The sequence below is a fragment of the Protopterus annectens genome, chromosome 1.part1 (assembly GCF_019279795.1).
Source record: "Protopterus annectens isolate FY-2018-M chromosome 1.part1, PAN1.0, whole genome shotgun sequence".
In the NCBI taxonomy this organism is placed as follows: Eukaryota; Metazoa; Chordata; order Ceratodontiformes; family Protopteridae; genus Protopterus; species Protopterus annectens.
The window spans coordinates 534,705,681-534,733,226 of NC_056726.1; the positions used below are offsets into that span (position 1 = coordinate 534,705,681).

The following is a 27,546-nucleotide window of genomic DNA, read 5'->3' on the forward strand; positions in this document are numbered from 1 at the left end:
TCCAAAGAAAATAAGTAGACCCCCCACCCAGGAAAGGGGAGAGTGCTGTCCTTGTTTCATTGTCTCCTGCCCTCCATCTGCTAGGTCTTCAGTAGCATGTCTGACATTGACTGGGATGGAATGACGAGGGCATTTCTAAAGGCTTGGATTAAGATGGGTGTCATCCTATCCCTCTTTGTCTTCATGGTATATCTGGTTGGCCCATAGTTGCAATCACCTTTACTAGCTCCTTCCCTGGTCCATGATGATCTTCGTGTTTCACTGTTGCAGTCATTACATTTGGGTTATCTGTTCTGCACTAGCCCTCAGTCGGCCTGATTAACAAAGTCTTGGGTCCTGTGTCGGTTGCTGTCCCTTCTTCCATGACGTCAGGTCGTCAGGGGTGTAAAGTATGCAGCCAACGCCATTACATCAGTCTTTCTTGCCGTGCGGTGCCCGAAGCAGAAGCAGTTCGCAAGTGCCGGTCAGCCGACTCCTGAAATTTTCGTTTTTGAGTTTCAGAACCGAAGTCTTCAACTAAAGCCAAGTACCTTGTTGGGGAAACTTTTTCTTGCTCCTTACCGATGTCAGTAAAAGTTAATAAATATTTCGGTTCTCTGTTTAATTATCCAGAAAGGTCCGTTAGCCTTCCGACTACCGGGATTCCGAAAAAACGCAAAGATACAGACCAAGACAGGCCGCCGAGGTCCAAAGCTGCTGACAACGCTTCTCCTAAGCCAGTCGCTAGTTTGCCAGTACTCAGTGAGGCACTTTCGCAGCCCCCGACACCCGCTACATATGACTCTTAGGCCTCTATTGAGACCCATTCGGAGTCCGGTATGCCGCAAGATGCTTCAACTGTGGAACCTGCGGATGTCTTTACCTTGGATGGGTTCAGAGCAGCTGTGCAGGCACTGGCTTCTGAGGGTGTTTTCAGGTCTATGGACTTGCATATTAAACCAATGCCTCCTTCTTCATTTAGGCCGAAATCTCGAACCATGCCTAAGAAACCAAAGCCCAGGCCGCATGCTCATGCTTCTATGCCTAAAAACAAATAAGAATGGCTTAAGATCTTATAACTCTAATCAGGGGAAGCCATTCTCCCCCTCCTAAGAGACCTAGGACTGAAGTTGTTTATGAATCTTCTGAACAGGATTCTGATTATTCTGATTCTTCTGATGATCTGGATTTGCCCTTATCTACTTATGAGGATTCTGATGCAGAGGATTCTATTACCTCTGCTTCCCCTCCAGAGGATTTTTCTTTTGGTGAAACCTTACATACTCTAAGGGAGCATTTCCACTGGGAAAGCCAGGATTTTTCTGATTCTAAAAAGAAGCTTAGGGATTTCTTACTCCTGCCTCAGCATCGGCCTTTAGCTATACCGCCTGTACTAGACATTGTTGGTACCTTTTCAGAATCTGGTTTGGCCCCGGATTCTTTGCCTCCTGCTCCCAGAAAACCTGACATATTACAGGGTTCCTGATTCTCACAAGTTCCTTTTTAAAAATCCTATTGCGGATCCAGAGACTGTTTCACAGGGACCCAAGGGCATTAAGGCTTCTACTGCTAAAAATCCTACCCCCTCTGATGGAGACTCCAGGGCGCTGGATAGATGGGGTAAGAAAGTTTATACTTCTGCAATTTTGGCCATTAGGGCTTTAAACTGCCAGTTTCATATGTTAAAATATCAACAACGTTATTGGATTGCTTAAACAGAAAATTATGTTAATGCCTGAATGTGCTGAAAATAAAGAAATACAGGATTTAATGCATTCTGCTGAACAGGTTGGAAAACATACTTTGCAATGTGGATTTGATTCATTAGAGGCCTCTTGCAGGGCTGCTGTTACTGGATCTGTGCTCAGAAGGCATGCTTGGTTTAAGGAGCAATCTTTGCCAGATCATGTTAAAGCTAAATTGTTGGATGCTCCCTTAAATCAGGACCACCTGTTTGGCAACAAGGCTGAGGAAGGTCTTAAAAAGATGGAAGATAAAGCTAAATCTATGCAAACTGTTAAAAGATTTTTTGCAGGTTCAGCCTCCTAGATTTAGTAGGCACTGGCCCTCTAAAAATTGGTTCTTTCTAGCCCCTTCCAGGTCTTCTCAAGCCAATCCCAGACACAGCAGAAACCCCAGGTTTCAGTCCCAAGGGACGCACAAGACTAGGCAGTGGGGGGATGTTCTTCGTCTTCCCTTGCTGCAGTCCTGACAATTGGGTATAGTCCGCGTCCCAGTCGGCCCGAATACCAGAGTATAAGGCTGACGTCGGTCATGGCGCCTTAGACTGACGTCAGTACGTCAGGGTACTAATGCGCATGACCGACGCCATTTCCTCAGTCTTTTTTGCCGCATGGTCCGATGCAGAAGCAATTTTGCGAGTGCAGGTTGGCGTTCTGAGATTTTCCGAAACCGGAGTTTCAGACCGAATACAGAGTTGGCTAAGTAACCCCGTTGGGGAACATTTTGGTTTTTTCTTGCCTCAGTATTTAACCGGATGTCAGAAAAAGTGAATAACTGTATTTCTTGTGGGAAGCAGATACCGCATAGGGATTATCATACTTTGTGTATACCTTGTTTAGGGCCTGAGCACGGCGTTGTTGGTTGCCGCTCTTGTGCTAGATTTAACAAGCGCACTATTAAGAGGAGGCTTGATTGTGCTAGGTTAGTGTTTGGGAAGCGTTGCAATTATACTATGCCGTCGGATACTCCGACGCCTGCTTCATCTAAGAAGCGCAAGGACAAAACAGTGAAGTCTAGGGGTGAGGAACCGCAGTCCCGGACGTCGGTCCTTTAGAAGGCTCAGGGAGCCAGAGGTTTTGCCAGGAGTCTCTATGGAGTCTCAGGCAGATACTTTACTGTTACAGGATGTGCCCTCTCAGGAGGTAGGCCAGGCTGAGGGGGCTTCTCAGGTAACTGTTCTTCCCTCTCTTCCCAAGGTAGTTAGGGCCTCTCCTTCTGTTGCCAAAGCTTCTTTTAGAGGAAGGCCAAGTTCAGCTTCTGTAGGGGCTTCTCCTAGCATTTCGGGCTCTGTGGCTAAGAAACATATGCTTAAAATGGCCACAGATTTGATTACTCTGATTAGAGGTTCTATGCCCCACCTGATAAGAGGCCTAGGGTGGAACAGGAGTTTGATAGTTTTGAACAGTGTTCACAGGCTTCAGAGTCTTCTGTGGAAGACTTGCAAGAGTTTCCTACTTATTCTGATTCTGATGTGGATGATTCCACTCCTTCAGCTTCTCCTGCTGAGGATTTTTCATTTTCAGAGACTCTTCACTCCATGAGGGAGCACTTTAAATGGGAAGGCCAAGATTACTCTGACTCCAGAAAAAGGCTTAGGGAATTCTTGAGTTTGCCTCAGCATAGGCCCTTAGCTATTCCTCCTGTGTTGAATGTGGTGGAGGATGTTTTGCAGAGGCTTCTCTGAACCCTGATTCCTTGCCTCCTGCTCCTGTTAAGCCTGATAGGTATTATAGGGTGCCCAAGCTCATAAGTATTTGTTTAAGAGTCCCAGGGCGGACCCAGAAACTGTTTCTCAGGGGCCTAAAGGTGTTAAAGCTTCTGTGGTTAAAAATCCTGTACCCTCTGATAAAGAGGCAAGGGCTTTGGATAGGTGGGGTAAGAAAGTATATACTTCTTCCACTCTAGCCATGAGGGCGTTGAATTGTCAATTTCATATGCTGAAATATCAGAATTATCTCCTTTCACAATTGAAATCTAAGGTGGATGCTTTGGCGGAAGGTATTGAGTGTAAAGAATTGCTGGATTTGGTTCATGTGTCTGAACAAGTGGGTAAGCATTCTTTGCAGTGTGGTTTTGATGCTGTTCAGGCCTCCTCGAGGGTGGCTGCTACTAGTTCTGTTCTTCGCAGACATGCATGGTTGAAGGATCAGAATTTAGCTGAGCATGTTAAGACCAGGATTTTGGATGCTCCTTTACAGTCTGATGTGTTGTTTGGACCGCCTGTGGAAGCAGTTTTAAAGAAAATGGAGGACAAAGCTAAGTCTATGCAGACTGTTAAAGATTTTTGCAGGTGCAGCCTCCAAGTTTAGTAGAAATTGGCCTGCTAAGGGGTGGACGTATCCTGCTTATGGTTCCCAGTCTAGGGGTAGGTCTAGACGTGGTAGGGGCAGGGCTCAAGGTTCGTTTAGGCCTAGATCAGACAGTTCACCTGCTCAGACTTCTGGTGAGGGCAGGGGTCAGTCCTTTCGTAAGCAGAACCAATGACCTGCCTTTTCAGCTGCCAGTGGACTCTCGTCTGGCAGCTCCTTTGGGAGGAAGATTGTCTCTTTTCAAAGAAAATTGGGATTTAATCACTCAAGACAGATGGGTGCTGGATATCATTCATCACGGGTACAGATTTTATTTCCACACAATGCCCCTTTCAAAGGCATGCCAGATGTTCCTCCTCCACAAAGAAAAGAGGCTCACAAGCAAGTTTCTCAGTTACTCCAGATAGGGGCTATTCAGCCAGTCCCTGTGTCAGAAAGGGGCTTGATTTTATTCTCGCCTGTTCCTAGTACCAAAGAAGGGGAACACGTGGAGACCAATTTTGGATTTATCTATCCTCAACACTTATCTGGACATTCCCAAGTTCAAGATGTTGACGTTACAGCAACTGTTACCTCTGCTGGGCAAGGATCACTGGATGGTAACTTTGGATCTCAAGGAAGCTTACCTTCATGTGCCCATAAGGCTAAGTTGCAGAAAGTATCTGCGGTTTCGAGCTGGAGATTTTCATTATCAGTTCTCTGCATTGCCCTTTGGCTTATCTACTGCGCCCAGAGTATTCACAAAGGTTCTGGCTCCAGTGATAGCTTACTTCAGGCTTCAAGGCATTCAAATTTATCCTTACTTGGACGACTGCCTGATTCTGGCTCAAGAAACGGAACACCTTCTACAGCATCTGGAATATGTCATAGCAGTGCTAAGATGCCTAGGGTATTCTGTGAACGAAATAAAGTCCAGTCTAGTACCCTCTCAAGACATGTGCTTTCTGGGTGTGAGACTGAATACAGCAGCCCAGATGGCCTTTTAACCCCGGACAAACAAAAGAGTCTGTCACTTTACTTCCACCAACTATCTCATCAGTCCGTGCTGACTGCAAGGACAGTCCTTCAAGCATTAGGGTTCATGGCATCTTGTATTCTGGTGCTTCCCAATGCCAAACTGCATATGAGGAAGCTGCAATGGTATCTCAAAAATGTATGGACACAGCACTGCCAAGATTTGGACACTGTCATTCAAATAATACCTTGCCTTCAAAAAGGAATTCTTGTGGTGGGCTCAGGAATGTCACCTAAACAAGGGACTCTCTGTGACCCGGCCAGAGGCGAGTCAGATTTTAACGACAGATGCCTCGGACACTGCTTGGGGAGCTCATCTAAATGGAAAGTGGATACAAGACAGGTGGCCTGCCAGACTACAGCATCTACATATCAACATGAAGGAGATGTTAGCAGTCCAGTTTGCATTGATGGCGTTCAAGGAGTTACTTCTTCCAGGGCAGGTGTTGATTCTGACAGACAACACAACTGTCATGTGGTACATCAACAAGCAAGGGGAACACATTCTTATCCTCTATGCAGGCAAGCAATGATTTTATGGGAGACTGCGTTAAGCCTGCAACTGACTCTTCAGGCAAGGTTTCTGCCAGGAGCACAGAACTCCCTAGCAGATGTATTAAGCAGACAAATCATGGATCCCCACGAGTGGAAACTGGATCTTCATGTATTTCAGAAATTGACAGTGTCATGGGGAACTCCAGACATAGATCTGTTCGCTTCTCCACTAAACCACCAGCTGCCAAAGTATTGCACAAAGGGGTTTCATCACACAGCTTGGAAAGTGGATGCTCTGTCTTTCAGTTGGAAAAACCTTCATGTCTATGCCTTTCCACCTCTACCTCTTCTTCCAAAGGTATTACTAAAGGTCAGACAGGACAGGCCAAGGATGATTTTGATAGCTCCAGATTGGCCTCGCAACACTGGTACCCACTTCTAAAGAGTCTTGTAAAGAAGCCTCCATGGCCTTTACCTCTGATTCCTCATCTGTTATCTCAGAAGGACGGTCATCTGCTCAATGTCAAGCTTCAATCTCTTCATCTCACAGCTTGGCATATTCTGTGTTGAAGCATGGTAGGTCTCAGCTTCCTCAACAAGTTTTAAATGTGATTATGGAAGCTAGAAGGCCTAGTACTAGGAGAGTGTACGCAGAAAAATGGAAGAGATTTTTATTTTGGAGTACAGCAAAGAATTTGGAGATTTCAGAGCCTAATTTGAGTGTGGCTCTTCAATATCTTACTGAATTATTGGACAAAGGTTTGTCTTTCTCTTCCATAAAGATTCATGCTGCAGCAATTTCAGCTCACTATGATTGTGACCCACCTTTGTTTTCGCAGCCTTTGTTCAAGCAGTTTCTTAGAGGGGCAAAGAATATAAGACCCCCACGTAGAGCTCCTACTCCTGCTTGGGATCTCAATTTTGTGTTGGAAAAACTTACTCTACAACCTTTTGAGCCTGCAGCTACTGCTGAATTGAAATATTTGTCATGGAAGACTGCTTTTCTGTTGGCTATTACTTCTGCAAGAAGGGTGTCTGAGTTGCAGGCCCTTATGGCAGTAGAGCCCTTTTTGATTTTCCATAAGGACAGGGTATCATTACGTACTAATCCTTCCTTTATGCCTAAGGTGGTTTCTAGTGTGGCTTTAAACCAAACTATTCATTTGCCTACGTTTTGCAGATCCTCAAAATAAAGGGGAAAAGATTTTGCACACTTTAGATGTACACAGGCAATTGCGTTATTATTTGAGCAGGACTAAAGATTTTAGGCAGTCTCAGCAGTTACTTGTTTCTTTTGCTTTAAGTTCACAGGGCAAGCCTGTGTCAAAACAAACTATTTCTAGGTGGATTGGCTTTTGCATTGCATTTTGTTATTCCCATCATGGCAAAGAGGTTCCAGCTGGGATTAGGCCTCATTCCACTAGGGCTACTGCCACTTCAACAGCATTTCTAAGGGGTGGCAACTAAGGATATTCTGGAAGCAGCTACTTGGAGTTCAGTGCATACTTTCTCTAGGCATTATCACCTGCCTATATACTCTAAGACTAGAGCTGGTTTTGCCACAGCTGTTTTACAAGGCATGTTGTCAGCTCCTGCTACTTTATAATTTGCCAGCCTCCCTTACCTCTGCTTTGGGATTCTACCCAATTGTCAGGACTGCAGCAAGGGAAGACGAAGAACATAGTACAGTTTTGTACCTACCATAAATGTAGATGTTCGAGGATTCCCTTGCTGCAGTCCAATTTACCCTCCCTCCTTCCCTCTGTGTTTCAGGGTGGTTGTGTAGGTGAGTTTACATGCTTATATTTTTTGTATATATTACTGTATATATTGTACATGTTTTTTGGTGCAGGTTGTTTTTGGGACTTGTCTTTTTGGGTCTTCTGACATCTGGGGCAAGAAAAGACTGAGGAAATGGCGTCGGTCATGCGCATTAGTACCCTGACGTACTGACGTCAGTCTAAGGCGCCATGACCGACGTCAGCCTTATACTCTGGTATTCGGGCCGACTGGGACCCGGACTATACCCAATTGTCAGGACTGCAGCAAGGGAATCCTCGAACATCTACATTTATGGTAGGTACAAAACTGTACTTTTCCGCACCCAAACCTGGGAGCAGCAAGACTCCCCCCTATGGAAAACAGTCTCAATGACTTGTTTTTAAGACTTCCCAACTGAATGCTCCTTTTGGCAGAAAGATTGGTCTGCAGGCCAAAAACTGGGAACTCATTACCCAGGACAAATGGTTTTTAAATAGTGTCCCAAGGATACAGATTTCATTTCTTCACGTTACCAACACCAAGCGGGTGGCCAGATCTACCCCAAATCAGTGGGTAGAGGGCCAAAATCAGGTACTCTCTCTCAAACATGGGGGTTATTCAGTTGGTACCAGAAGAGGAAAAGGGACAAGGTTTCTATTAGACTTTTCCTGGTACCCAGAAAAGGAAATACATGGTGTCCTATCCTGGACCTTTCTGATGATTCCAAAATTCAAAATGCTGACTCTTCACCAGCTGCTTCCTATGCTAGGTAAGGATGCATGGTTGGCAACACTGGACTTATCCCTATCAGGGAGTCTTGCAGAAGATATCTACACTTCAAAGCAGGCTACATGCACTATCAGTTCTCTGCACTGCCCTTAGGCTTATCTACTGCGCCCAAGGTATTCACAAAATGCCTAGCTCCAGTCATTGCATTTTGCAGGCAAAGAAATATTCAAATATACCCATACCTGGACGATTGTCTAATTCAGGCAGAAAGCAAAGACATTCTTTTCAATCATCTGGCCTTTGTTCAAAGGGTACTGACTTGTCTGGGGTTCACCAACGAAAAGAAATCCCATTTGGCACCCTGTCAACAAATTATATTCTTGGGAGCAAGCTTGAATACAACTTCCCAGGTGGCTTTCCTCACGCCAGAGAAACGGCTACATTTGACAACTTCAAACAAGTGGCCACAAAAACCCAGCTTTCTGCAAGGCAAATACTGCAAGCCTTGGGGTTCATGGCCTCATGCATTCTTCTAATTCCATATGCAAGGCTGCATATGAGGAAACTACAATGGTATCTCAAAAGCTTATGGTGTCAACATTCACAGGATCTGGAAGCAAGGATTCCTATCATACCTTGCCTACGCCTAGAGTTCCTTTGGTGGGCAGAGGCCTGCCACCAAAACAGGGGACTACCATTCACATTACTCCCTGCCAAACAAATCTTAACAGATGCATGAGACTATGCTTGGGGGGCTCACCTGGCAGGGAAGTGCATTCAGGGCAAATGGAACCCAAATCAAATGCACCTGCACATAAATCAAAAGGAAATGTTAGCTGTACAGAATGCCTTGACAGCCTTCAAGGACCACATTCTTTCAGGACAACTAATGGTAAAGACAAACAACACCACTGTTATGTGGTACATAAACAAGCGGGGGGGGGGGGTACACATTCTTACCCCCTGTGCAGACTAGCCATGGCATTGTGGAACACAGCCTTGAGCTACCAAGTGAATCTACAAGCTCAATTCCTGCCAGTAAAACTAAGTACACTGGCAGACGGACTAAGCAGAAACCTCATGGCCCACACGAATGGAAACTGGAACCAAGGATTTTCAACATGTTGACAAGCAAATTGAGTCCAGATATAGACCCGTTTGCCTCCCCTCAGAACCATCAACTGGGCAAATTTTGCAGAAGGATTCCCCACAAGCAAGCTTGGAAAGTGGATGCTGTAGCCTTCAGCTGGAAAAACCTATCAGTTTATGCCTTTCCTCCTCTGCTCTCCAAGGTACTACTAAAGATCAAACAGGACAAGCCAAGGACGATTTTTAATTGCACCAGACTGGCCTCGCCAACACTGCTACCCACTCTTGTGCGCAGTGTGTCATGCTTGGCTCCATGACACCTGCCTCAGACTTCTTCCCTGTTGTCTCGGCAGGAGAGCATGATTCTGCACCCTCAGCTGCAAACCCTGAACCTAGCAGCCTGGCTATTTACCTAATCTCTCCTTTACCATCCGTCAGTAAATCAGTGATGGATATCATTTTAGAGGCAAGGAGGCCTAGTACTAGAAAATCTTATGCTGCAAAATGGAAAAGATTCTGTGCTTGGAACCAGTCTCGAGGAATGAACGCAGCAGTGCCCAAGTTACCTCAGATTCTGCAATACTTAACTGAGATGCTTCATAAAGGCTTGTCCTTTTACTCCATCAAAATTCATGCCTCTGCCATTTCAGCTCATTATAGCACAGATCCTCCCCTCTTCTCTCACCCACTGCTCAAGCAGTTCCTCAGAGGGGTCTAAAATCTTAAGGCCACCCAGGAGAGCTCCACCTCCAGCCTGGGATCTTAACTTTGTCTTGGAGAAACTCACTCTTCCTCTCTTCGAGCCAGCTGCTACTGTAGATTTAAAATTTCTTTCCTGGAAAACCGCTTTCCTTTTGGCAATCACTTCTGCAAGAAGGGTATCTGAATTACAGGTCCTTATGGCAGTGGAACCTTTCATCATCTTTCATGCGGACAGGGTGTCCCTCAACCAATCCCTCCTTCATGCCCAAAGTGGTATCCAGTGTGGCTCTTAATCAGTCCATTCATTTGCCTTCCTTTTTTCCTAACCCACAGAACAAAGGAGAACTGATACTGCACTCCTTAGATGTGCACAGACAGCTTAGATTCTGCTTGGACAGGACTAAACCTCAGAGGAAATCTGAACAACTACTGGTGGCATTTGCTGCAGGGACGGAGGAGAAAGCTATTTCAAAACAAACCATTTCAAATTGGATAGGCCACTACATTCATTTCTGCTATAAGAACCATGGAAAACCTTTCCCACAAGGCATCAGACCCCATTCAACCAGGGCTGCATCCACCTCTACAGCCTTTCTCAGGGGAGTCCCTACTAAGGACATCTTAGAAGCTGCTACCTGGAGTTCTGTACATACTTTCACCAAGCATTACCATTTGCCAATTTTCTCTAAATCTAGGGCTTGTTTTGCCACTGCAGTCTTGCAGGGCCATATAGCTGGTCCTAATTCTATTTAAATTCCTCCTCCCAACTTTAGCTTTGGGAATCTACCCAAATGTAATGACTGCAACAGTGAAACACGAAGAACATAGTACAGTTGTGTACACTTATCATAAATGTAGATGTCAGTGTGTATTCACTGTTGCAGTCCTGGTTACCCTCCCTCCAACCCCCTTTTCTTCCTTTGGCTATACCTCTACTTTCACTTACTATGCTCTGAAAGCTTTTTGGTGTATTTGCTTTTCTGTTGGAGGTATATCCTTTTATTTATAGATTTAATTGCTTCCTATTAGGGGGGCACCTGACATCTGGGGCAAGAAAAACTGTTGTAATGGCATCGGCAGCATGTTTTATATTCCTAATGACCTGGCGTCATGGAAGAAGGGACAGCAACTGACTCAGGACCCAAGACTTTGTTAATCAGGCCTACTGAGGGCTACTGCAAAGCAGATAACTCAAATGTAATGACTGCAACAGTCAATACACTCTAACATCTACATTTATGGTAAGTGTACACAACTGTACTTTCTAGCACCAGTGTTTTTCTTTTTTGAGCCAGTAAATCATCCAGAGCCTTTCTGTTAAGTGCTGACTAATGTTACCACTACAATTCAGGCTGCTACTTATCCGACTTTGAGGCCTTCAGCATTGACCAAGTCTTGGCGCTGACCATTCAACACTGGATTTTATGCACAAACTTCTGTACAGACTCTGTGCCTTTCTAGGTGTCAAAGTCCTACGTAGGTGTTCAACGCTGTGGCTTCTCTATCTCTGAACAGTCTTAAGTTTTCATTGTTGGAGCTCCCTTTCTTTGTGTGGTTTACATCTGATTTGGTGGGGGTGAACATGGCCCCCTGTTCCAGGGTCTCTGATGATGGCAGATGATGGATTGGTCTTCAAAGTTTAATAGAGAGTGACTGATTTTACTTCAAGGAGGACCACAGCAGTTCCACTGACATATATAAGCTACAATCCCTGGCACTCAAACAATCAGACCTTCAGCCATTTTATAATTTGTTTTCTAGCTAAATAGCCTCAAAAAGGACCCCCCAAGCTCGTACTGAGTTGTCTGGAGGTTTTTACATCTTTTCAAGAAAGGGATGTGTAAAAGGAGAGACAGACTTCTCTACAGAGCCATAAACTTCTGACACTGGGATGATCTAAAAGGTTTCCCTGAATTCCTTCAAGAAGGTGCCAATTTTGGTGAAGTTCATTTAAGATGTCAGAGAGTATCTTTGCCCACTGTTGAGGCCCCTCCACTCCCCAAAGACCAGGAGATGTTTGAGGCTTAACATTCTGCTTCTCCTACCTCATGGGTGGTTCTTCCTGCTGGCTGTCTTATAGATTTGGCCATTAGGAGGACATGACTGGAACCAGAATTCCCTGAGACTATCCCCAAGAAGCTGGGTAAAATATTTCGTGACCCTAATGATGGGCATCAGTAGTCCATGGGGCCTTTGGTGGGCTCCTTAATTATAACAGCAGATAACACAAAAGAGCTACTGATTGCACAGCTGCTGTCCCTCCTCCTAACAAGGAGTTGAGCACGGGACAGGATGGGGAAGCATATTATTGCCTTGGGTACTTAGCTCTGAGGATGTTAAAACTGTACCATTCATGGATCACTTTCAGGGATATTTAGCAGAACTGACGTTGGCCTCCCTACGAAAGCTACCCATGACCAAGTCTAAGAAATAGATTTAGTCATGTGAGTACTATGTTCAAAACATTCCCAGTCATAATGCAGCTTGATAGAGCAGCCAGAATGGTGGGGCAAGCATTACACTGAAGTGTCATGTTTGGCTTTTTATCCTGACAATTTCAAGATGTCATTCATCATCCCATGAGTTGTGAGCAAGAAGGGAAGAATTGATCTGCCACAGGTGTCTGATTTGACACCTTAAAGATCTTACAACAGGAAACAGAAGGGTTTTAAGTTCCTTTGGCTATGAAACCCCAAATTGCAGCCCTTTGACTCATCTGACGGGTGGCCATAGCAGAAGTGGCCCCTCCAACGAATGCCAACCAAGACATAGAGGTTTGCAAATCTGGGTCAATTTTTGGGAAAACAGTCCCAACATCCTTGAAGTCCTATGCAATTGCTGTCTTCTGGAGGCAGTCTGAGGCCACATACCTCTTTACTTGGATGCATTGGTGGCCATCACATGGGAGAACTAGGTGAGAGAGATTGTATTCATTCACTTTTCTTCTCATCCTCCTCCGTGTCAGTCTCAATCTCACCCTATCAGCAAAATTGGGGGGAAAGTCATTTTTTGGGGGGGGAGCTATCCAAGAGACCCCACAAGATATACAGGGTCTGGAATCTATTAGTCTTTCTAGTTCCAAAGAAAAAATATGCACCTCAGGGCAGTTTTGGATCTCGGTAGCCTATATCATTATATCTGATGTCAATCTTCATTCATTCTTGACAAATGGGACTCTGTTCTTATCTTTGGAACCAGCTCAGCTGTTATACAACTCACACCAGCCAAAAAACTCTCAATTTAAGAGTCTACCCACAATCCCCCGCCCCCGCCATTACCTCCGTTCTCATTTGCCACTCTGCAGCAAGAAGAGTCAGCTGTTGCTCTCAGTTGACTCTTAAAATTCTTTGTATCATCTTGTACTTTCACTGCCTACAGAGATGTACATATATATCTATATAGTTTCTTGATTGTACCTTATATTTGTCGACTGTATGTGTGGATACTCTACCCCGTACCTCTGGTAATCTTCATTACCATTGTTGGCAACCCCTATCCCACCTTTCTACCATTTGCGGTAATTCTTAATACCATTATTGATATTTCCTTCTTTCTTCTCTTATACTCTTGTAGACCTTCCTCCTTGTGTGTGTGTGTGTGTGTGTGTGTGTATTTAGTTGTTACCTCTTAAAATGGTGGAAAAGCTTAGGGGCACTTAAGGATTTAAACAGTGCCAAAACTGTGGAAGAAATATGCCCAATTCTTATGGGCCTTTTTTATGTATTTATTGCCTAGGAGCTTCTCATCTTGACCAAAATTGTGACATCTGCCAGGCCTTTATTAACTGAGCCTCGGTTAGGCGTCAGAATAAGTTCATTTTGAAGGGCTTGTTAAAAACTACCTTTAGTGAAGCTTTGTCCAAGTCTGGTTCCCCCTAAATCAGACCATCTCAAGAAGAGGAGCCACTCGTTACCTTTGTCCCCCATGGCACTGGTGGCACAAAAACATAAGGCTACAGTTCAGAGTACTTACACGGAACCGAAAGCAGAGGTACCGAAACTACAACTTAAAGAATCCTCAGCACTGACTACTTCCACTGCAGTGCCTTCGGCACCAGCATCAGCACCACGATCTTTAGTTTCCAGTGTGGTGCCGACTTTTCCAACTGCTCCTCAGAAGGCTGTCCCCTCCCCTTTGGTGCCGAAACCAGATCTGAATCTTTTTCCCAGGACGAGGTATTCACCTTCAGTAGGCCATTTTGCGGGCCAGTTGCCCAAATAGTTTTCTGGAACAACAGAGTCCCCTTCAGGATTGTCCATTTGATCCTCCAGCAGTTTCTCAGAGGTAGACGTCGTGAAATTATTGGATCAGCTGTTGGCAGTCAGAGGTATTCCTGCCACTTCTCAGGCTCCTCTCCCTCCTGGAGTTTGGGAATCTTCTCCAAGGAATGCTGCATCTCAGTGTCACATTACAGTATCGTTTGGTCCAGAGCCGACACCAGTTTCCACGACAGGACAGTGAGCTCTGATTCTGTTACCCCTGTACAGGGCCCCTCTTAGGAGTCTTCCTCAGAGATCCCCACTAAGGAACACCCCCCCCCCCGTAAGAAGACATACAAAAGGAAACACCTAGATTCACCAGAAGAATCTGTTACCAGAGGACAGTGATTTTGTTGAAACCTGTGTTCTGAGATACTGCTTTCCAGTCTACCTGCAAATATACAGAGCTGAGTATATTTTTTGGTTTTAGAGTTTGTACTGTTAGTTGTTGCTTAGATCTCTGTTGAAACTGTTTTCCCCACCCCACCCCCCTATTTTCTGCCGTGTCTTCAGTTGGTATAACTGTTTTTTTTACAACTTGTGTGTTATCTAACTCAAGGATCACTTGCATAAAATTAGACCTGTTAGTAACAGCCTGAATTTAATTGCTGGGAACCCGTGTTCTGAGAGACTGCTTTCCAATCTGTCTGCAGATATACAGAGCTGAGTATATTTTTTTTGGTTTTAGAGTTTAATTGTTGCTTAGATCTCTGTTGAAACTGTTGTCTCCCTGATCTGAGAGACTGCTTTCCAATCTATCTGCAGATATACAGAGCGGGGTATATTTTTTTGGTTTTAGAGTTTGTACTGTTGTTGCTTAAGTCTCTGTTTGTCCCACTCTCCCAGCCTCCCTATTTTTGGCTTGTAGTTTAAATTTGGTGGCTTTTGCAGTTGCCCCACCCCACTGTAGATTTGATATGGGACACTGCCCCAGTCCCATCTCTTTACCACATTCTACCTAATAAGCTCTTTCTGCACTTGCTTTTAATCCTTTTTAGTTTAATTGCATTTTTTAAACTGGTCTAATATTGCTACATACTCAAGTGTGCTAGCTTGCACTGCATGTGAATTGTTTTTACTACTGTTTTTGCTACTTCTGTATAAAAAAAAAAAAAAAAAAAAAAAACTCTAAGCCTGTTTCCTACCTTTCCTGTAACTAGTGTTCTCGATACATATTTTCTGTATCCAGGACTGTATGCAAGCTTCTGAGCCCCCCAAGCCTTTCTGTGTTGGAGGGAAGCCTTCTAGCTTATCAGTGGGAGTTTTAAGTACTAGGTAACCTGTCTACCACATAAGGAGTGGTTCTGGCCCAGAAATTGTAGTTATTGGCCGTTTGGGCGATCTCTTCCATCTCTCTTTCAACTTTCTGATTTGAAAGCCTGCATTTGCACTTGTTTCTGTCCTGTAACTTGTCTAGTGCAGATACTGATTCTTAGTTTTAGCACTTAAATTTGCTTATTCGTGCTCAGCACTTGTTCAGAACTTGTAAGCACTAAATAAGCTAATTATTACTATAGCACTCAACCTTCCTCATTACCTAGAGGAAAACAGTTTTTGTACTTACTTTTCTCACTTGCTTAGAGAAAAACAGCTCTTGTGCTCACTTTCCTCACTTATCTAGAGGAAAATAGTTTTTTATTCAGGCATGTCCAAAGGTCGGCTCCCAGTGTTTTCTCCTGTCTATCTGATGAATCTGGGAATCTTGAGGCAATGTAGAAATTGCCTCGTGTACACAGCAAACCCTCTCCTACCACCCAACACTACAACCTGTGAGAGATGCACTTATCTAGCCAAACTGGAGGCAAAGCTCTCCAACCAAGACTGAACTTGATAGTCTCACTAAATCTACACCACCATAATCCACACATAGTAACACAAAAACATTCGCAGAGGCTCTCAATAATCTGTCTAAGCAACAGAGTCCTCCAAAGCAGAAACGCAAGCAACCTCCATTCCCCCAACACAACCCAAATGATACATAGCCCACAGACTCAGTGTGCCACTCAACCACAGCCAATAAGGCAAATGTACCCAACACACTAGTCATGGGTGACTCTATAGTCAGGCACACTGACGTCCCACTCACAAGGAGAAGGTTACCGTCAGCTGCCTGTCGGGTGCCAGGATCCGTCACATAACCCATGCACTCAGGTCACTCCACAAGAAGTACAAATATGACTCTGTCATTGTCAGTGTTGGTGTGAATGATCTGAGACGTACCTCCCTAGGCAACATGAAGAGAGACATGGAAGAGCTCTCTGATCTTGTAGCCCAGGCAGGTATGACCCTATCCCTGAGTAGCATTCTGCCATCACCCAGAATGATCGCAGTACAAGGGCAAAATGATTGACTTCAATTGACTAAGCTTCTGGTGTCATTCTAAGGGGATCCAGTATCTGTCTGCTTGGGATGACATGGTCGACGCACCATGATGCTTTGCCAAAGATGGCCTGCACCTGTCGCTCCTGGGATTCCAGATACTGGCTAAGGCTCTTGCTGCCCCTATAGTGCCTTTTTTAGGCAAGGTTCAAATAACAAATTCACCACCGTAACAGGAACAGGCAAGCAAAAACTGAGGGTAATGCTACTCAATGCTAGAAGTCTTAAATCTCAAAATGCACTCACTCGGGGCATTCCTTAAAGTGGAGAACATCGATATCTGTGCAATGACTGAGACCTGGTTCAAGGCTCCAGAGAGCATCCCTGCACTACCAGGCTATAACTCGTACCACACTTTTCGGCCATGTAACCTGGACCGAAACACCAAAGGCGGAGGGTATGTCCATATTCAGTAAGGATATCCACACCTCCAGGCTAGTTGCTCAGCATAATGCATCCGAGGTTATCCAAGTGCAACTAACTCTGGGCAAAACTGCAATCCAAATTGTAGCTTGCTACAGATCCCCCACCATGCCCCCAGGATTCCCACTCCTCTTTTCTTGATGTACTGGAAAATATTGGGGTTCAACCAAACACCCTAATAATGGGCAACTTCAACTACCCCACCATTAACTGGGAAATCTACTAGTGTACAAACTCCTTAGCTCAACCCTTTCTGGAATTCATAAACTCCATTGCCCTGGATCAGCTTATCCACACCCCCACCAGGGGGCAACAATATCCTAGACCTAGTCATTACCAACATGAGTGACTAGTTCCACGCCTGAAGTCAACTCCTCGTTGGTCTGATCTGACCATATGCTAATCACCCTTGATATACACATCCCGCCCCCATTAAGGAAACCACGGTAAAAAATTTCTCCAAAGCCAACTTCATGTTTATGACAGAAGTGGTGAACTTCATGACACCCATGCAGATGAACAATACATTTACAACTCCTGAATCCTTCACAAATGCACTCTGCAAGCACTTACACGAGTGCATGGATCGTGCTATCCCAAACAAAACCAAGACGCTATCTTCCAAAAAACGGAAGCCAATCTGGTGGTCACCTGCCATAAACAAACTGTACAACAGAAGGAAGAAACTGTTGAAGAAGAGAGTAAAATCCCATGAGTGGAGGAGCTCCCTAGCCAACTTCATGCTTCTTAAGACAGAAGTGGTGAACTTCATGACACCCATGCAGATGGACAATACAGTTACAACTGCTGAATCCGACACAAATGCACTCTATAAGCACTTACACGAGTGCATGGATCGTGCTATCCCAAACAAAACCAAGACGCTATCCTCCAAAAAACGGAAGCCAATCTGGTGGTCCCCTGCCTTAAACAAAACTGTACAACAGAAGGAAGAAACTGTTGCAGAAGAGAGTAAAATCCCATGAGTGGAGGAGCTCCCTGGTCAGCCTCCGTAAGAAGCTGAGATCCCTTATAAGGTCCTCCAAAGCTAGCTACAAAAACAAAATCGCCACTAATTCTAAGGACAACCACAAAGCATTCTATAGCTGTCAAGAATCTCAATGGCAACACCCAGATCTTCGCTGAGTTACAGCACAATGGCACGAAAATTACAGAACCAACTGGTATTGACAACATCCTGACAGGTTCAGTGCTAACTTTACCCCCCTCCCTCACCCCCTAAAGGGCCCATATCTATACAGGAAGAATGCAGAGTCCCTGTAATCACAACTACACAGGTAAAAGCTGCACTCTCTAAAGCCAAAAACAGCATCCATGGGACCGGACAACATCCCAGGCTGCGTTTTACACGAACTTCAGAATGAACTGGCTCCCCACTTAAGCACCATGTTCATTAATACCCTCGCATCAGGCTTTGAGCCCACTGAATGGCACACAGCAACAGTTATCCCACTCCACAGAGGGGGAGCCACCACTGATCCTGGGAAGTATCGACCTCTTAGCCTGACAAGCCTGGTCTGCAAGGCCATGGAATGTATCATCATGGAACTCAAACAAAGACATTGGTAACCTCCAAACTCTGGATCCCACCCAGTTCGGGTTTGTGAAAGGCAGATCATGCCTCCTGAACCTGATCAACTTCTTTGAGGCAGTCACCAAAGCGGTAGATGAGGTTAAGGTGGTTCACACAGCCTATCTTGACCTCGCCAAGGCTTTCAACACCATCCCCCATTCTGTAATTATAGCTAAACTCAGTAAACTAGGTATAAATCCCTACTTCACAAGGTGGGTTGTCAACTGGCTCACTGACAGAATCCACACTAAAATTTGCAGACTCCAAATCTGACATCAAAGCAGTGACAAGTGGAGTACCACAGGGTTCCGTCCTGGGTCCTCTCATGTTTGGTAGCTACTTCTCTGAAGTACAGGCTAACACAGAATGCCTCTGGCTAACAAAGTTCGCAGTTGACTGCAAACTAGGAGCCATAGTCAAGTCCCCAAATTATGTGGACATCCTACAGAAGGGCCTCGCTGAGACAGATGCCTGGTGTCAGAGCCATGGCCTCAAGCTCAATGCCAAAAAGTGCAGTGTCATCCCCTTTGGTAAAAACTCTGTACCCATAAACTACCACATAGGCAGCAATCTACTTAACACCGAATGTGTGATGAGACCTTGGGACTCAGGTGGACAGTAGTCTCTCCTTTGGTCACATCGCCACAGTAGTCAGGAAGTCCTTCTACGTGGCACATCTCATCATAAAAGGGTTCTCATCCAGGAAAAAAAAAAGTCCTTCTTCCCTCTACTTGACACTCATTAGACCCATTATAGAGTACAACACCCTTTTTTGGAATGTACCTCACAAGACATCTGCAACAGCTGGAAAGGCCACAGAAGTACCTCACAAAGAGGATTACTGGCCTCAAACAAATGTCCTACACTGCCTCAAAAAACTCCAGCTTTACTCCGTAGCATATCGCCTACTCCGAGGTGATCTGTGCCTAACATATAAAGCTGTGTCAAACCCACAGCTGTTGGACATGCTACACCTAAAGAAATCCCAATGCCTCCGAGCAACACGCTCTAGGGACCTAAACTTTGTCACCACAATAAACAGGACATGCTGGAGGGATAGATTCCTGTCCCAGAGACTTCCCATACTCTGGAACAGGCTACCCATCTATGTCAAGCAAAGTTCTTATTAGCACTCAGCAAGAGAAATCTTGAGTGGATGGGAAATAGGAAATACACCCCGGGGATCACTTCTGTGTGTCTGCTCGACACTGACACAGGAAAATAACTTTCTTGGGTGGCGTAAGTCAAGGAACCTTGTTGGCTAGGCTTACGTAGGCCCTTGGGCCCGATAGCCTAGTACCTACCTATGAAGGGGAAGATTCCCCCCGATCACCCCTTGATGTCTCCTTTGAAGACATCCTAGAAATCCTCAGATGGGTAACGAGCAGCCCCAAGACCCGACATCAGAGGAATCCATGTTCTTGCAAGCATTTGGTGCTCGACAAACTACTTCCTGGGTGACCCCACCCACTTATCAGTCTTATTAAGCTTATCACGCAGTGGGCTTGGAAGGCACCTGACTCCATAGAGCCTATTCCCCAGAGACCGGACAAACTTTTATCACCTCCTGAAGACCACCAATATTGGGCCAAGGGGATGCCATGGTGGTGATGGCTACCACCAAGAATGAACTCGTAGTTGTGAGTTCTAATGTCCATCCTCCTAATTGGGAGTCTAGGATGATGGACAGGTTTGGAAAGCAGGTCTACACTGTTTCAACCTTTGCACTCAGGTCTTCGACCTTCATGGCACATTTTACTAGACTCCAGAGCAACATGATTAAGGAATTATTGGGGTACTTTCATGGGAGCAGTGTTTGACAAGGTTGCAGGACAAGATCACCTCTCAGCTAGCCACCCTGGAGTCTATATCGAACTCATCTATGTGATTTATTGCACACACAACCGAAGGCATGACTAGAGCAACAGGTTCTGGTATTGCCATAAGGCACCATGCCTGGATGAGCTTTTGTGAATTCATGTAATCCTTTAAGTCTTCATCAGTGCTCCTTTTGACAGATAATCTTTGTTCGGCCCCAAGGTGAAGGACACACTAGCCAGGTGTGAGAAGGATGGAAGGACTCCCCTGTCTGCTGTGGGCATTCCTTTTTTTACTTCTCAGAGATCCTACTCCAGGAATCAGAGGAGTGCAAAGGTTTGGTTCACAAAGTCCAAGAGGCCTTTTCAAGACACACGTGGCAGCGCCTCCCCTCTGGACAGGGCGAGGGGGGGGTGCTCAAATAGAAGACACCGACCTCGAGGCAGAGGTAGCCTGCGAAACAAGGGTTCCAGAGACTCTTTTTGTGGACAACCTTACCAGTGCTCCTGAAAGGAGGGACAATTGCTTACCTCTGGAAGCAGTTGGGGGAAGACTAACTGCATTCGACAGCCTGGCGACAAATAACCTCCGACAACTTGGGTGCAGAGATTCATTGCCAGAGGCTATCACATCCCCTTCACCCTTTTCCTGAGATCACTGAGAAAAATCTCAGATGTTCCACCAATCAGAGGGTTCAAGCAGCCATAGAAGTTAAAAAGCTGCTAGAAAGAGTTATCCAAGAAGTCCCACCACTCCAGATAGGATCCAGATTTTACTCCTGGTTCTTTTTAATACCATAGGTGACATGGGACTGGAGGCCGATACTGGACCTCAGCCTTCTGAACAAGTTTTCTCAGCAGACAAAATTGTGGATGATCGCAATTCAGTCTCTTCTCTTTCTAGGGGAAAACTATTAGTTGTGCTGTTTAGGCCTTCAAGATGCATATTACCACATAAAGATGGATAAATGCGCAGGAAGGTATATGCCTGCTTTCAGCTAGTGGCCAGTCATTATCAGTTCAGAGCGCTGCCCTTTGGCCTTACCACAGTCCCCAGAGTATTCACTAAATGCATGGCAGCAGTCACGTCTCACGTGAGGCTACACGGATTCCTGGTGTTTCTTTTATCTAGATGACTGGCTTCTCACTGCCCCTACCACATATCTACTGCTTCCAAGCCACAGATTTCATCATACACTTGTTCAGTGCCTTGGGTATAACAGTCAACAAAGAGAAGTCACAGCTGTCTCCCACTCAGAATCTAGAATTCATAGGAGCCCACCTCAGCACATTTTCATGTATAGCTTTTCTACCCTTTCACATGCTTCAAAAGACAAGGTCTGAAGTAAAGCTCATTTTAGTTAAAAAAATAAATAAATAAAAATATGAAGTGCCCACTCTGTCCTTCAAGCCCTAAGATTTATGTCGGCCATCACCCTGGTTCCGTTGGCAAGATTTCACATGAGGTTACTTGAATGGTTTCTGCCCTCCCAATGGTCTCATCTAGTGACTCACCCGATCTTTGGAACAGGACGTTGAAAAAAAGGATGCACCCTGGGGATGCGGTCAGAAGTCCTAATGGGCTGTCCCTTTGTTCCCCTGCAACCCAAGGCCATAGTAACCACAGACCCCTCCCAGATTGGGGGGTTATTATCTAGGAAGAACACTCCAAGGCACTTGGTCTCCATGAGAGGCTAACTTTGCACATCGATGTCCTTGAGATGAGAGCAGTGCTCCTAGCATTGCAAGCCTTTCAATCTGCTCTTCCTCTGGGAAATGTTGCAATTCAGTCAGATATGTCAGTGATATGGAATGTCAGCAGACAGTGTGGAACTATATCCTACCCCCTTTGCCAGGAAACTGAGTGTGGCAGTGGGTGATATCTTCCAACTGCTTTCTAGTGGCAACGCATATCCCAGGAAGTTCGAACGTCATAGTGGACAAGCTGAGCAGGCACATTTTACTGCCTCAGTGATCTCTCAATCCCAAAGTGGCAAAGGAATTCTTTCGCTGATGGACCAACCTTGCTGTGATCTCTTTGCCTCCCCAACCAGCAATAAGTGAAGCAGCTACTTTGCCCTCATCACCCCTCAGGGGGTGTCCCTGAGAGATGTTCTCCTTCTTGATTGACCCTCCGGTCTTCTTTATGACTTTTCCCCTGTTTTTCCTCATACCCTCTTCCTAAAAAAAGCACAAAGGTTACGAAGCAAAGTGATGCTGATTGCCCCCTTCTGGCCCAGGCAAATTTGGTTCCCCTTTCTATGGCCTCACTTAAGTCCACCATCCATGGATTCTGGCGCCCAGTTCCAGACCTGCTGTCTTGCCCGCAGGGATTGGTGCATCCTGATCTACGCTCTCTCAAGCTCACAGCTTGGTTCCCCCAATTCTGTTATTTGCCAGGCAGAATAATTTAACTTCCCCAGTACAAAAGATTCTTTTGGCCTGCCATGGGCCTTCCACCAGGAGACACTATTACAGTAAATGGTAGAGATTTTCAATTTGGGCCTCTGAAAACAATTTAGATCCCTTTTTGGCACCTGTTGAGAAAGTTTTGGAATTTTTAGCCATCCTTTTTTGATAAAGGAGCTTCTGCTTCCACCATTAGAGTTCAGTTAGCAGCCATTTCTAACTTTTACAACAGATAGTGACCATTCTGTAATTTTCCATCGACTATGCAAGGTCTTAAAGGTGCCTTTCATCTAAAATCCCCATTCAAAGATCTCTTAGCTCCATGGGATCTATCCTTGGTTTTGCAGTCTTTAGTACTACTTCCCTTTGAACCAGCAGCCACTTGCCATCTCAAATTCCTTTCCTGGAAAACATCTTTTCTAGTAGCTATCACTTCTGCCAGAAGAGTCTCTGCGATCCAGGCATTATGTGCAAAACCCCCATATATAATTTTTCATAATGACCAGGGTGTCATTGAGAACTTAACCCTTCCTTTCTTCCTAAGGTGGTCTCTGAATCCAATATTAATCAAACTATTGAGTTACCGATTTTCTTCCCCAAGTTTTCCAACAAAGGTGAATATTGCTTACACTTACTGCACATACATAGGCAACTATGTTTTTACCTGAACAGAACTAGAGTCCAGGAAATCAGATCAGTTAATTTCTTTTTCTGGTGCAATGGTGGGACAAGCTGCATCAAAAGTGACCTTCCCTAAATGGCTGAGAGATTGTGTTACCTTTATTTATTTACATAACCAAAAGGTACCTGCACCTCTTAAAGCGCATTCAACCAGATCAGTTGCCACATCAGCAGTTTTTCATTCAAAAGCTTCTATGGATGATATTTGTGTAGCTGCAACTTGGGCTGTGCTTCACACTTTTATCACGCATTACAAATTGGATATGGTCTCCAGGGGAAGAGCATCCTTTGGCTCTATGGGTCTCAGGAATATCCTTCCATAAGGCCACTCAGGGATTGAAGTAGCTGTGAACTTTGTCCCATTCGTCAAGAATGAGCTAAGATTGACATCATCAGATAAAGAAGTTATGTACTCACCATAACGTTCCATCTGTGTTACGATCTTCGTTCATTCTTGACATCCCACACACCTCCACCCCCCCCACCCCCCCGCAGATTTCTTGGGTTTCCATAGGGTTGTTTCCTACATTGATTCTGCTTATTTGTAATTTCTGTGAATACTCTTGCTATGATCTGCAAACTCTATCTGAAGTAATGGAGAGAGGGTGGTTGTGGGGAGAGTCTTTGCTAGAGAGTTTTTTGGCTGGCGCAAGCTGTAAAACGGCTGAGCCCATTCTGAAGATGGGAACAGAGTCCTGTTTAAGAATGAATTAAGATTGACAGCACAGATGGAACATTATGGTGAATACAGAACTTCTTTTTTCAAGAAGACCTCATTCAGAATGGTCATTGTGCAAGCAACTTTGCCTTCCCTGAAGGTAAACATGAATGTGCATGATAGACCCCCATGCCCCATCCCCACCTCCAGATCAAACTTACTAAATGGCATTTTTAGTACTTCAGATGTGAGCCAATCACTTTCAGTTCAGACCCCTGTCTTTCAGTCTCTCCACAGATGCCAGGTGTTCACAAAGTGCATGGTAGTAGTTGTAGCCCATTTGTGACCATAAGGGATCAGAATGTTCACATAATCAACTGGCTTCTCACTGCTACAGCAAATGAGTCTGTCAGCAGCCAGAGGTTACTTAATACAGCTTGGCCTGTCCTTTGGTATTTGTCTACTATGACAAATCGATGCCAACCTACTTATTCCAGCACCAACATGCAATGCCATCTGAGCACAGTAACTTTCACTGTAAACCTTCTGACAGAATTCTCTCAGAACCACATCTCAGAGCCTGTTGCATCATCTCTTCTCCTCTTTGCTTGTTCCTAAGAATTCTTGAGCTGAGGTTTTCAAACACTGTGGTTCTTCATGCGTTCAAGGGTTCTCCGAATGCTAAGCATTGTGGTCCCAACTGTAATAGCCCCTATCAGCTGCTGTGCACATAACTCTGCTTTGCAGATGTCATCTGAATTTGGTGGTTGACCTTTCAAACAGTGACAGTGGAGAGGGCCTTTATCCTTCCATTGCCTTCAACAACTGTCACAGTGGAGGCCTCCTTTCTGGAGTGGGGGTTGTGGGCATTACAACAAAAAATGGTCCAAGGGAGATGGACAGAAGCAGAAGCCAATCTTCACATCATTGTCCTGGAGATGACCGCAGATGTCCTATTCATATGCTGCTGTATTCATGACATCAGGGAGTCTGCCTCTGTGAACACTCACACGTCCGACCGTTATACAAAAGGTAAATGCTACCACTAGGGTGCGCATGATGTCCCGTGCCTCTCTGACATCTGTCGTAAACAGACATCTGGTATAAAGTAGATGTCAGCACGCAACTCTTCAGAACTTCACTGCCACCTGTGACTGCCAGCTAGGTGTCTGATTCGGTCGCCGAGGGGGGGGGGGGGCAAGGCTCATTATATCAGAGTGGTCCGTATGGCATCTTCCAAATTGTAGTACATAAGGACATGGTCTGTGATGTAGTGGAGTGTCATCTGGCGTCCACCCCTCCAACCCTCCTCCGCATTTCTGAATCCTCTCCCCCAGACACCCATAAGAAGCGGAAACAGAAAATTAAACATATTTCTCAGCCTCTGCCTGCTTCAGCTGTCGAACAGCCTCCGGATTGGCAGGCCTTCATCCAAGGCCTGCTCAATGCCTTTCTGGTCTTGCGTCAGGGCCCGATTACTGCACAGACCTCCACACCCTCTACCCCTAAGGGCACCTGCTCCAGATGTGTCTTCTGCAGAAGAGAATACATCTGATGATGAATCCCTCACCTACTCTTCTCAGATCGCTTCTCCTCTGGGATATGCTTCACTGGAGGAGCAGTCTAATGGCTCTGACTCCCCTGGTGAGGACCTCACCTTTGAGACCATCACTAAAATGCAAAACGTTTTCAAATGGGACAGCAGTCTGGTCACGGAGACCCAAAAGAGATGCTATGAGCTCCTAAAACTGGAATCTCCCAACCCTTCTATGCCCCCAGTACACCCTGCTTTTCTGGATGCTTTCTTGGCTGCTTCTGTTAACCCTGACTCACAGCGTCCAGACATTCTATAAGGTGCTCTAGGGAGCAGAATGATGGAACATCTGGGAAAGAAAGCTTCTACTTCTGCCACCCTTGCAGTAAGAGCAATCAACTACCAGATACACATAGCCAAGTATTCCTTGGCTCTCTGAAGATGTGGTCAAGCAACTGGGAGAGATCCCGGACTCTCCCTGCTAAAGCCAAGATTTCCTCTCTCCTGAACTCCTGCACACAAGTGACCAAACATTCCAAGTGCAGCTACGACGCTGTAGAAGCATTTGCAAGGGCTGCCTCCTCTGGATCTGTCATCAGGAGGTACTCTTGCTTAAGATTGCAGCCCCTCCTTGATGACATCAAAGCCAAGCTCCTAGATGGCGCCCCTGGATAACAAAACCAGTTTGGGTCAGCTGCTGCTGAACTCTTTTAAGACCCTCCAGACCAAAGGCAAGGAACTGCAGGAATTGAGACATATCTATCTCCCCAGTTCCACGCTTCCAGAGAAACTACCCAACTAAAATCTCTTTTGTTAGATCCTTGCCTAAAGAGAATGCAATCTAAATTGTGAAAGGACCACGGGAAGCAGCATTCTTCCAGGTCTCTCTCCTCTACTCCATCCTCTAAACAGTTCTTTCAGGGGAAGCCTGGTAGTCTGTAACTACCAGGCTCTCCACCCAGACAGCCCTCTTTGCATGCTCCTCTCCCCTCTCCCTTGCTGCTTGGAAGCAGGTTACCCAGGACTCCTGGGTCCCATCTGTTATAAAACAGGGATACTTCGTGACCTGGGAGACCAGACCCTCTCCCAAAGGTATCCCTCCCCAGAGACCAAATCCCACTTTTCCTTCCTATCCTGCAGGAACTTCTTGCTCAAGGAACCATTCAAGAGGTCCCGCCCTTTGCAAGAGTCAAGGGATTTTACTCTCGAATTTTACTGGTCCCCAGGAGGGAAGGTCCCTGGAGACCCTTCCTGGATCTATTCCCACCTCAATGCCTTCCTTCGAGTCCCCTTCTTCAGGATGCTCTCTCCCCCTATCCTTCCACTCATTCTGCCTCAGGCATTTCTAGTGTCCTTGGACATAAAGGGCACCTACTTGCACTTCCCCATCCATCCACTATTCAAAAAGTACCTCCACTTCAGTGGATTCTGCACACTGTCAGTTTTGTGCTTTTACCCTTTGGTCTTTCTGTGGCCCCAAGAGTATTTACAAAATGGCTGACCCCAGTCATGGCTTTCACCAGGATGAAGGGAGTACAGCTTTTTCTCTATCTAGACATCCTTATCCAGGCTACTTCAAGTTCCATGGCCTTGCAACATGGCAGTTTACCATCTTCCCTCCTTAAGGTCTGGGATTCACCATAAATCATAAAGTCTTCCCTAACATCCTCTCGGGATCACGTGTTTCTAGGATGTTGAATTCTGATAAGGGAAATGATGGCTTGCCTGCCGCCAGAAAAGATTGTGACCCTCACCTGACCACCTGCTCCAGGGCACCTCACCCAGAGGCTTGTCAGGTGGACGTGCTATCAGGCTCTTGGAAGGGGGTGTATTCAGAGTCGTCCTGAAAATTCAGAAGGAACAGCCTCATATCTTGCTGGTGACTCCCTACTGGCCAAGACAGCATTGGTTCCTCCTACTATTTCACCTAGCCCAAGGGCAGTCACCACAAGTTACCCAAGAGAATGGACC

The 27,546-nt window shown here is 45.5% G+C and overlaps 1 protein-coding gene across 2 annotated transcripts in view; it reads left to right on the forward strand.

The window, feature by feature from the left end:
• Positions 1-27,546, forward strand: part of ST13 (ST13 Hsp70 interacting protein) — a 1,818,146-nt gene that overhangs the window by 1,747,014 nt on the left and 43,586 nt on the right. The gene's annotated exons all lie outside the window — the stretch shown is intronic.